Source organism: Leopardus geoffroyi, chromosome D2 (genome assembly GCF_018350155.1).
Source record: "Leopardus geoffroyi isolate Oge1 chromosome D2, O.geoffroyi_Oge1_pat1.0, whole genome shotgun sequence".
Taxonomy (NCBI): Eukaryota; Metazoa; Chordata; class Mammalia; order Carnivora; family Felidae; genus Leopardus; species Leopardus geoffroyi.
Window position 1 is genome coordinate 19,461,037 of NC_059334.1, and position 9,625 is coordinate 19,470,661.

The 9,625-nt window shown below is 39.7% G+C and overlaps 1 long non-coding RNA gene across 1 annotated transcript in view; it reads right to left on the reverse strand.

The window, feature by feature from the left end:
* Positions 1-9,028, reverse strand: part of LOC123576521 — an 11,476-nt gene extending 2,448 nt beyond the window's left edge. Inside the window, exons 1-2 of the long non-coding RNA XR_006701461.1 lie at positions 8,913-9,028; positions 7,702-7,707 (exon numbers count right to left, since the gene is read on the reverse strand). This is a non-coding gene — a long non-coding RNA (uncharacterized LOC123576521). The remainder of the gene's footprint in view (positions 1-7,701; positions 7,708-8,912) is intronic.
* Between the last annotated feature and the right edge of the window lie 597 nt (positions 9,029-9,625).

Genomic DNA, 9,625 nt, shown 5'->3' on the forward strand with positions numbered 1-9,625 from the left:
TGACACGATCAGGCAAAGGGGGCATCAGGCCAACGGTGCACCCTAACAGTGGTGCTTGTTCCCAGCGCAAGACAAGGCGAGGGCTAGGTCCGACGAGCCAGCTTGTTCTGATCTCACGCGCATCGCCTCTGCTCATCGTCTCACCCACAGTGGAAACAACCGTATCAAGACGCACCTCCTTGAGCACCTTCGTCACCTTCTATGAAATGACCTCTCTGATGACAAGTGGCCACTGAACATGAAGGACTCCCCAACCCTACTTCTCAAAATTACAGTTCCTAAAGGTTTGGCACTCGGAAAAGGTTTAAAACGTAAATGACCACATGGATCAATTAATGAAGTTTGCTGCTTAAACACGTAACCATCGCTTCCCTTGTTAAAAGACTGGAGGCCAAAACCACGGAAACAAGAAGAGTATCAGGAATAAACTCAGACTGAACAGGAAGGAGGCCCGTGGAGTAAATGGAAACGACATCAACCTTAGAGTCAGAAGTTCCGAGTTCTCGTCTCCGTTCTCAAGAAGTCACCTAAGACCCTAACCCCAATTTTTTTAAATCTGTCTACCAGAGAGATTAGACCAGACAACAGTGTGACTTCTAAAACCCTGTTTTTAAAACAAATTCCATTGGGGGACACTGAAATGCCTTTTTAATATTTAAGCGCATTCCAATTTTTCAGACTAGTGCAAATTTCTGTTTTGAAGCACTGACTGGCCACAATATTAAAAACCCATACCCATTTGCTACTATGATCACGACAATTACCTGGTGTGTTACCAGCACGAGACCATTCCCACCCCTTTCGTTTACAGCAGCACCTTCCAAAACACAGTAGGAAGGAAGATCTTCTACTGAGGCAGACAACATAGAAGGATCTTCCAGCTCCTCAAGAACCACACGGAAACCTAACTGTATTCAACATGCTAACTAACTCTCTCTGAGTCCTTCCAAACAACCATCCTTTGGTCCAGCCCAATAGATTCCTGCAGCGCCTCGGCATCAAATGGAAACAGCAGTACAAAAACAACATTCTGAAAACTCGTAGATCCAGAGAGGAGCACTTGCTGTGCTTGGAACCATTGTTCCTTGGCACTCTGGGAGTCAGGTAATAAAGCCTTTGTGCTAGTTCTTGTTAAAACGCTACAAGGGCAGCAAGGGGAGCAGAGGTGTCCAGGGCCGAACGAGAGCAGACAGAGGATGTGGAGGCAGAGCCCACGGGTACCCACGAGAAAAGCACCCAAGGACTAAGAAGTAGAGGAAGAGAGCACATGACTAACTAGTATGCATCTTTACACGGATGGTTTCCCATGCACATGACCTGCACACGGAAACACAACTGGAACACCAACGTCCAAGGCACCAGCAGCACACGGACATCTGCAGCGTGGCCACACAACTCTACGTCCCTGCAATTTTTTTTTTTAATTTTTTAATGTTTATTTTTGAGAGAGAGACAGAGTGAGAGCAGGGGAGGGGCAGAGAGAGACGGAGACACAGAATCTGAAGCAGCTCCAGGCTCTGAGCCGTCAGCACCGAGCCCGACGCCGGGCTCGAATCCGTGAACTGTGAGACCATGACCTGAGCCGAAGCCAGATGCTCAACCGACTGAGCCCCCCAGGGGCCCCCGTCCCTGCAGTTATTATTTGGAACTATGCTGCCTCAGCTTACACGGAACTGGGATCAACCAGTTTTCATCACAATTACCCACAATCAATAGCATCCCTACTTGAAATTACAAACAGTGAAATTCTCATAAAAATAACTTTGCCCCTTGATTCCTAGCAGGCTCTCCACCTCGTCCCCTCCCTGACTCCTCACAGTCCAGAAAACTGGAGGACAGCAGACAAGTCAAAAAGGAGTGGCGCAAAGGCCAGCACTCACTAGGCAACATGCCACAGTTCTGTGACCCGGCCCGGCCCGCCTCGCCCAGCCCCCCAGGGAGGTCCTCCCTGCTTCACCACCTCAACTCTGGCGGGGCTACCGTCCTTACAGGTACTGAACACCCCCAAACCCTGCCTGGAATGGGCTGCCCCGGTTACCTAACTCCCACTCACCTGCGTCCCAAGTGCTGGCTACCCGACGAAACGCAACCTTCCGAATTGGTCCAGCGAGACTTGGACGTGTCTTTACCTGAGCTTTCTCCTTCCCTTTGAAGCGGCTATTATTTTGGCCACTTCAGCCCTAAAGACCAACAGCAGTGGCATGTATTGATGTTCCGTAACTGTTTATTTAGTATTTTTAAAACCCTCCACTTCACCCCATCAGCCACTTATACTCCAGGAAATTCCTGCAAGGTTCTTAAGATGTCATGCTATTCTACACTTCACTACTTTTGTTCTTTTGCTCCATCTACTGAAACTGTCCAAATTAGCCTGGCGAACACGTCCTCATCCTTTAAGACCCAACTCAAACATAACCTCCCAAGGAAGCCTTTCCTGGTGTTTCTAAGCAGAGCCAAGCACTCCCCGCAGACCTCTGTCCCTTGCTCTTTCTTACCCCTCGTGCGTCCCTCTTCACGTCTGTCTCTCCTGCTTGGCGCACATGATGGCAAAGCCCTGGCAAGGCCCCTGCACCAGCTGGTCACTGGGTCTGCACAGAGAGGACACTCTCAAGAGTGTGCCCTACAGGGCCTGAATCAAGACCTGGTTATGCTTCCCTCCTATGTACACTTCCAACACCTCCTCTTACTCAGACTCAGACAAATCAAAGAGCAAAACCTTTCAGAAAGTAAACGCCTTTCAGAACCACATGAGCAGGAAGAAGGAAGGAGAAAACAGGTTAACTTCCCTCCCCGCAAAGAAATCACAGGACAGGCAAAGGAAACCAGAAGACTGGCTATCCCCCCCTATTCCACCGTATGGATCAGGAGAGCTAAAGAATCCTGAGATTCCACAACTGGATCTTAAAATCACCACGGAACCATCTTCAAATAAAAATAAAGCAAAAAAATAAAAAAGTCCCTGACATAGGAATTTGTCACTGAAAAAGATCTTGGGCCAATGCTGTCAACTACAACACCAAGAAATGACAACGTGTATCGTGTTTCTATTTCATTACAGGTTGACGATACACACTGCCTCGAAATAAACCTATGACCCCCTCTTCCATGACGAAAATTCAAGAAAACACCACTACAAAATGGAGAGTAAGGCGTGGGGGTGGCAAAGCCTCTCACCATCTCCTCCACTGTCCCAATCTCACTCCCAAATCTGTCCTGGATTTACAAGAGTTCCCTGTAAAATACCCTAGAATCCGTATCTGAGAAAGAGTGTTTTTTATTTTCATATTATAACTAAGATGTCTTTTAGACATTCAAATTACAAAGTGATTTGGACGTAAAAAAATCGAAGACAATGATCATTCACTAAACGGGACTTCAAGGACTCTAGCACCAGAGGAATAAACTAACAATGTTAATTTTATATTCCTCGCTGACAGGAAGAGAGACAGTAATCACTACGTGGCATTTTTCAATTTCAAACGAAAGGCAAAAAATATATCATCAAACAAAAAGCATCAATATATTATATACATAAAGTACGTAATATACCCTTTAAAATAAGAGTATTTGAATCTTAATTTAAATTTTTTACAAAACTGAGAGAACCTGCATTTTACATTGTTACCAGCATAATTCATGCCAGACCATAAAACAAACTCTTTCTATCTATATCTTTTTAACCAAAACAACCAGTCAAACCAAATGCTTATGTTATCTGGCTGGATACATCTGTAGATATGATGGGTATAATTAATTGTTCAGCTAAAAATGCAATTCCATGGTGCTTTTAATGATTTAGGTATACACAGCTTTAGTTCTCAGAACAGACTAAAAATAGTGATTTTAATTTATTCCTGCTGCCTACAATTACCCACAACCATGTATTTTTAAATATTTCCAGCCTATAAAAATTACTAATTTTTGCCACTTGTGTTTATCTGCATTTAGACTTTGATTTGGATAAATTAAGCTCTCAAGTGTTCCTTGCTTTATGAAACTCTGCATGTTGTAGACTTCAACACAAATAAATGACTTGTACCATTAGAGGTTTAAATAATGTAATGTATTTCATGCTCAGCCTGAAGCTGGATTCCAATGAAGTTGCTAATGCACGTAATGATTAAGTGTAACTCAAATACTAACTGTGTTGTTGAAAACATGACAGGCAATAATTTGGTCTATTATATTCTGCCATTTAATTGCCTAGTACAGACATTCTCTGACACATTATGAAGCAATGATTTACAATTATTCAAGCTGCAAAGGTCAGAAAGTGACATTATAATCATCTACATAGAGATCCCTTCTAATGCACAAAAACTAGGTAATGCCACACACACACACACACACACACACACACACACACACAAAGAGTTTTACTGCATTAGTAACTTTCTATTTAAGGTTTCTTAAACCAAATAAGAATAAACAGCTCATAAGCACATCAATACACAATAGAAAATGTCTAGAATCTTTTCGTGAACCCGGATGTAACAGACTTAAGAAAATGCCCTTATTCTCTCCTGATTAGGTAAATTCTACTCTACTACTTAACTCGACACACAAGATTCAAGACCAGACACAGGGAAGTCCTTCAGAAAATAACCTAATCCCCAGACTACGCGTACTGGGGTCTCTGTGAATCAAGGCATGCAGCACTCAGCGAGCACTTATGAGGTTGGTGGAAATCACACTGGTCTGCTACTCTTTTTTTTTTTTTTTCCCTAAGTAACTGATCATAAAAAACAAACACAGTAACCAAAGCTGATCAATCTTCACCCCTCTCATCCTAATGGAAAGGTAAGAATATTCTCACCTGTCCTGGCACTTAATTCTATTATACGATGTTCAATTTGTAACCACTCCAGTGCAATAGACTACCAACACATACACAACAAAGGGGAAGAATGATAAAGTTACTGAAAACAATGCTTTAATGTGAGAAAGTGAAACAGAGAAAGAGACACAAAAACAGACTGAATTCCAGAATGCTGAAGGAAACTACCATGCAAGCAAGTTTTCAAAAGAACAGAAACCTGAGCAAAAGCAGAAAACAAAATTGGCTAGGGGCTGGAAGGAGGTAGGTAAATTACAGTTATTACATTCTGGGGAAAATAACCTAGAGAGAAAAAAATAAGTACAAATTAAAGTCAATAACAAACCAACAGATAATGCACAAAGCAGAAAAAATTTTTAAATAAAAATTAAAAAAATAAAGGGACAGTTAAAAGTAAGGAAACCGTGGTCTACTCTTACCAGTACATAATTTGACTCCATTGCCAAAAATACTTTTAATCTCAAGTTTACCATCTGTACAATGGGGATAATAAACATGAGATGAACAATATCATGACACTATGAGATCAACAAATGAAGTGAATGTTAACAAACAACACCACCGCATAAATACCATTTATTATGGACAGGATCACAAACCCTATTACATGTGTAGATACACACAGAGACAGAGAGACGTAAATTTAAACAGATTTAACGAAACATGGGGTCTATAAGCCACCCAGATTTCAAGTTGTGTTTTTAGTAGTCGAAGGTAGGAATCACTAATTTAGGGAAATATGTGTTTCACTTATTTCTAAACACACGTTCCCAACAAACATGATTAACTTCTGCAGAGAGATGCTCTATTACTTCTTCTCTCCCCACTAACCCTTGTCAGCTCCACAGCACATGCTCATGTGAACTACCCAGTAAGTGCTGAATAAAAATACAACCTATACTCTATAAAACCCCACTTGAGATCACATTCACATGTCAGAAAAACGTTAAGAAACTTATTGTTCAAAAACTCCTCCTCTTAAAAGTGAAAGTAAAATAAAAGACTTCTAAATAAAGTGATCAACAACAGGTTCTTAAAACAAGAAGCGCAAAGCAATACATTTTCGAAATTTTTACCATGTCGGGGGCACATATATAAACCATGGGTAAACAAAACTTAAATCCTGAACTCTGAACCCTAGCTACCTGATAGGAATTAGACGTCTAACACATTCAGCTACTTTTGTCAAACTGACTTACATCCGTAATATACCTTAGCTAAGATTTGCCGATGAAATGGAGACAATTATCTTAAAACCGAGCTTAACGAGTCAAAGAAAATCACTGTAGGCGCAAACAACTGGAATAAAAGTTTTAAAAGGCAGTCTTTGTTAAGGGGGTAGCTAACGCACAACTCTTCAGCCAAGCCTTAGTAAAAGTACACGAGATACCTATCTGATGAGCGTCTACAATCTTCTAGAAAGGCAGACATGAAAAACCAATTACAAAGAATCTAATGTGCTCAATTCAACAAAACGCGCAGTTTACTATTTCCATCAATTTCGCTATAAAATGTGAGGGTTGTTTTTTTTTCAAGAAAAGCAAGAGTTACTAGGACAAAAGAATACAACATTGTGAGTATTAATTTCATTTTTAAAATGTCTGCTCCATTGTTTTTATACATTAGTCAGTCAGAACTATTTGAAAAGCAGTTTATTTTCTTGCAATTCAGGTAACGAAAAGGTTATTCATAAAACTCTAAAAGCCAGAGATGAAGATCCTAAGTACTGCAGAAAAGAAAACACAGTGCAGGGCCTTCTGTTTGTGACAAAATTATAGAGTTAATGTTCCTGAAAGATCGCTTCACCTTTTAAAGCATGATTTTTTTAAAAGGTAAAATTTATAGCAATTAAAATTGCTAATGAAGACATGCAGCATGGGCTGCTTATGTTCAGGAACTAATAGGTCCACTGAGCATTTCTAGGATCATTTAGCCATCAATGATAATGAATTGACATTGTCACCAGTGTTAATGTACCAATGCTACTGCCACTAAGCTGACGGCTAATTCTTGCTTTTTATCATGATTCTCACTTTAGTTTTTAACCTACCTACTGCCCTATCCATTTGAAATACAGGAAATACAGAACGCCCTACAATACTTTTTCTTTCCCCTGAGAGGGTTCTAACTCGTTAGACCTAACTCATCGAAACTGCTCGTTTCAACTCCACAGACAAACACTTCTTGGGTTTACTACAATTCTTCAGAACTTTCAGCGTCACCGTGACAAGATGTACCCTAGAAAAGTTATTGTTCTATAACTTTTAAATCAAATTTCACTTACAAAAAATTAAGACAACTATTATTTCAAAGCGAAATAAAGTTCAATGACTACCATCATTCTCAAAGACACAGTTTTGGAATCTAGATTGCCGCTCCCGTGCATACGTTCAGACCTCTGTGGCATCAGCACACAACTCAATGTATCTCTATGTATTTATAACTCTTCATCCTGGGAATCGAGCAAATAGACGAGTGTCACATGTCAGTGGTGTGCGGTAACAAGCAATGAGCCAAGTGGGTTTAAAAAGGACAATCAAAGCCAACCAATCCTGTACTGCTTTGGATGCTACTTAGGTCAGAAACTAGTCTCCAAAAAAGTTTCTTCTCTTTCCCAAGACTTAGTAACCCTAATAAAAATTAAAAAAAAAAAATGGAGGAATTAGATTTCTAATAACAGAGCACGCAAAAACTGCCCGATTATTTTGAAGATCTGAGGAAGAAACTGCTTAGTGCCATCTAATAGCAAATTCTCATTGGAGTCAGGGCCTTCCTCTTTCCTACAACTCATACGGTAAAAACAATAAATGAGGTATCTCTTAAAATTCCAAGACCTAGAGCAATTAAAATGAACCATTTGGCACTCAACCCTTGCAGCTAAAGCCAGTGGCAACAAAACTCATTCCCCACTGATCTTCAGGGGGCTTGAGGGCAAAGGTTCATCTTCATTTACTTTAGCTGCAAGTTACTGAGCCATCAATTCGGCCAATGAATAAATCACAGACCGTGGTTAATAAAACTGCTTGCAAAGTTATTTGTAAAACTATCTTAAGGGTCAAAAAATGCAACGGCATCCTGGCATGACATGACTGCCCAACAAAAGACAGAGGCTGTTTTTGACTTAAAAGATATTTGCCCACTAAATCTTCCACTAAAAAGGGAAACCTAATATAACATGTGCACAGTGCATAATTTAATTGAGCCTGTAGTATTTAGGGAATCGGCCGTAAGAATTGCACGTTTCTCAGGTTTCACAGAAAGTGTTTTCACAGGATACACATATTAGTTAATTTCTCTAGCATAATAGCATTAAAATATATTTTTAATCAGAGAGAGGGTATTAAAATCCAGCTCTGAATGTCCTATGATATACCATAGATGTCATGGCATTTTAAAACCTTTGAAACATTTCTGCTAAATTAATCAGTTGTGCATTAAGGCATCTCAGTGCTTCCTATTAAACGCAACACATCTGAGTGACAGCTTAACACCGGCAACGATTCTTTAGAGGAAGAGTCATTAACTAAAAATGGCAAACAAGTTTTGGAATAAAGTTACACAAAAACATACATTATACACTGTTTATTTAAGCTTCATCTCTGCCACAATCAGTGACCAGTTGTCTGAAATTAAATCTTTTTCTGCCTTTCTCTTTATGGGATATGTCCGGGATATCTAGCCATTAATGTGATTAAAAATTAAAGCAGTATGGCAAAAGAAAAAAAAAATACATATACGTTCCTAAAGCTGTATTATGTATATTTTTTATGTCTTTAAATGGAATTTACGGTTCTCTCTGGCAATGTGAATGAACATCCTATAATTTAGTCAATTTACAGATTACGGGTTCAAATTGACCTTGTAGCCCATAAAATTGCTCATCTGCAGTAGAGGATTAGAAGTGGGAGAAGAATGTCATAACTGTATTTAAGGAATTTACCATAACAATGGAAAGGAGGGTACGCAAGCATAATTTTAGCCACTCTTACTCATATCACTTCTGAATTCTGAAACAATGGCTATCCCGCACATGCTGCCTGGCTCACCAAGGCAGAGATGGTTTCAGGTTACTCACCCACAGACATGACACTTGTATTCCCTCATCCCAAGGTGCCTTTTGACATGGTTTCTGGCATCGCCAAGCTGAGCCGTTGCGAAGTGGCATATCTTGCACTTGAATGGTTTTGATCCTAAGTAAATTTAACATAAAATATGATTTGAATTTGAAGAACACAGTACTGATAGTTTAAGGAGAGGCCTAGATCTTAAATCACACTTTTCATCCGATTAGAAATTTCTGGCCCCAAAATGGAGTACTTGCTTTCCTTTCTAACTGGAATAGACCCGCATTCCATAATTATTCCACCAAGAAGACTTTAATGTTTCAGTGAGTGTTCCTAACTTTCAATAATAACACTCTTAAGATTTAAAGTCCAACGTGATGCCGCTGAGCAGTGCTAAGTGTATCAGATGGGCTAAGTAATTTTAAATATTTTTCTACCGATTCGCAAAAATATCTTTTGGAGTCGCTCAACATTTAAAATGGAACATTATAAAACACAAATGCATACACGGTAGCTGATATTTTTTTAAGTATGTTTATCATCAAATACATTTCTCAGTGGCCATCTCCCTCCTACTTCTGCAGCTTTCAATTTATTCACATTAAGAATGGCATTTCAGATTTTTTTCGGACATTTATCCCAAGTGATTCACTATATTACTATTTTGGTAGCACACAATGTAAGAATACACAATGGATAAGTTATCTGCTTTTATGATCATTTT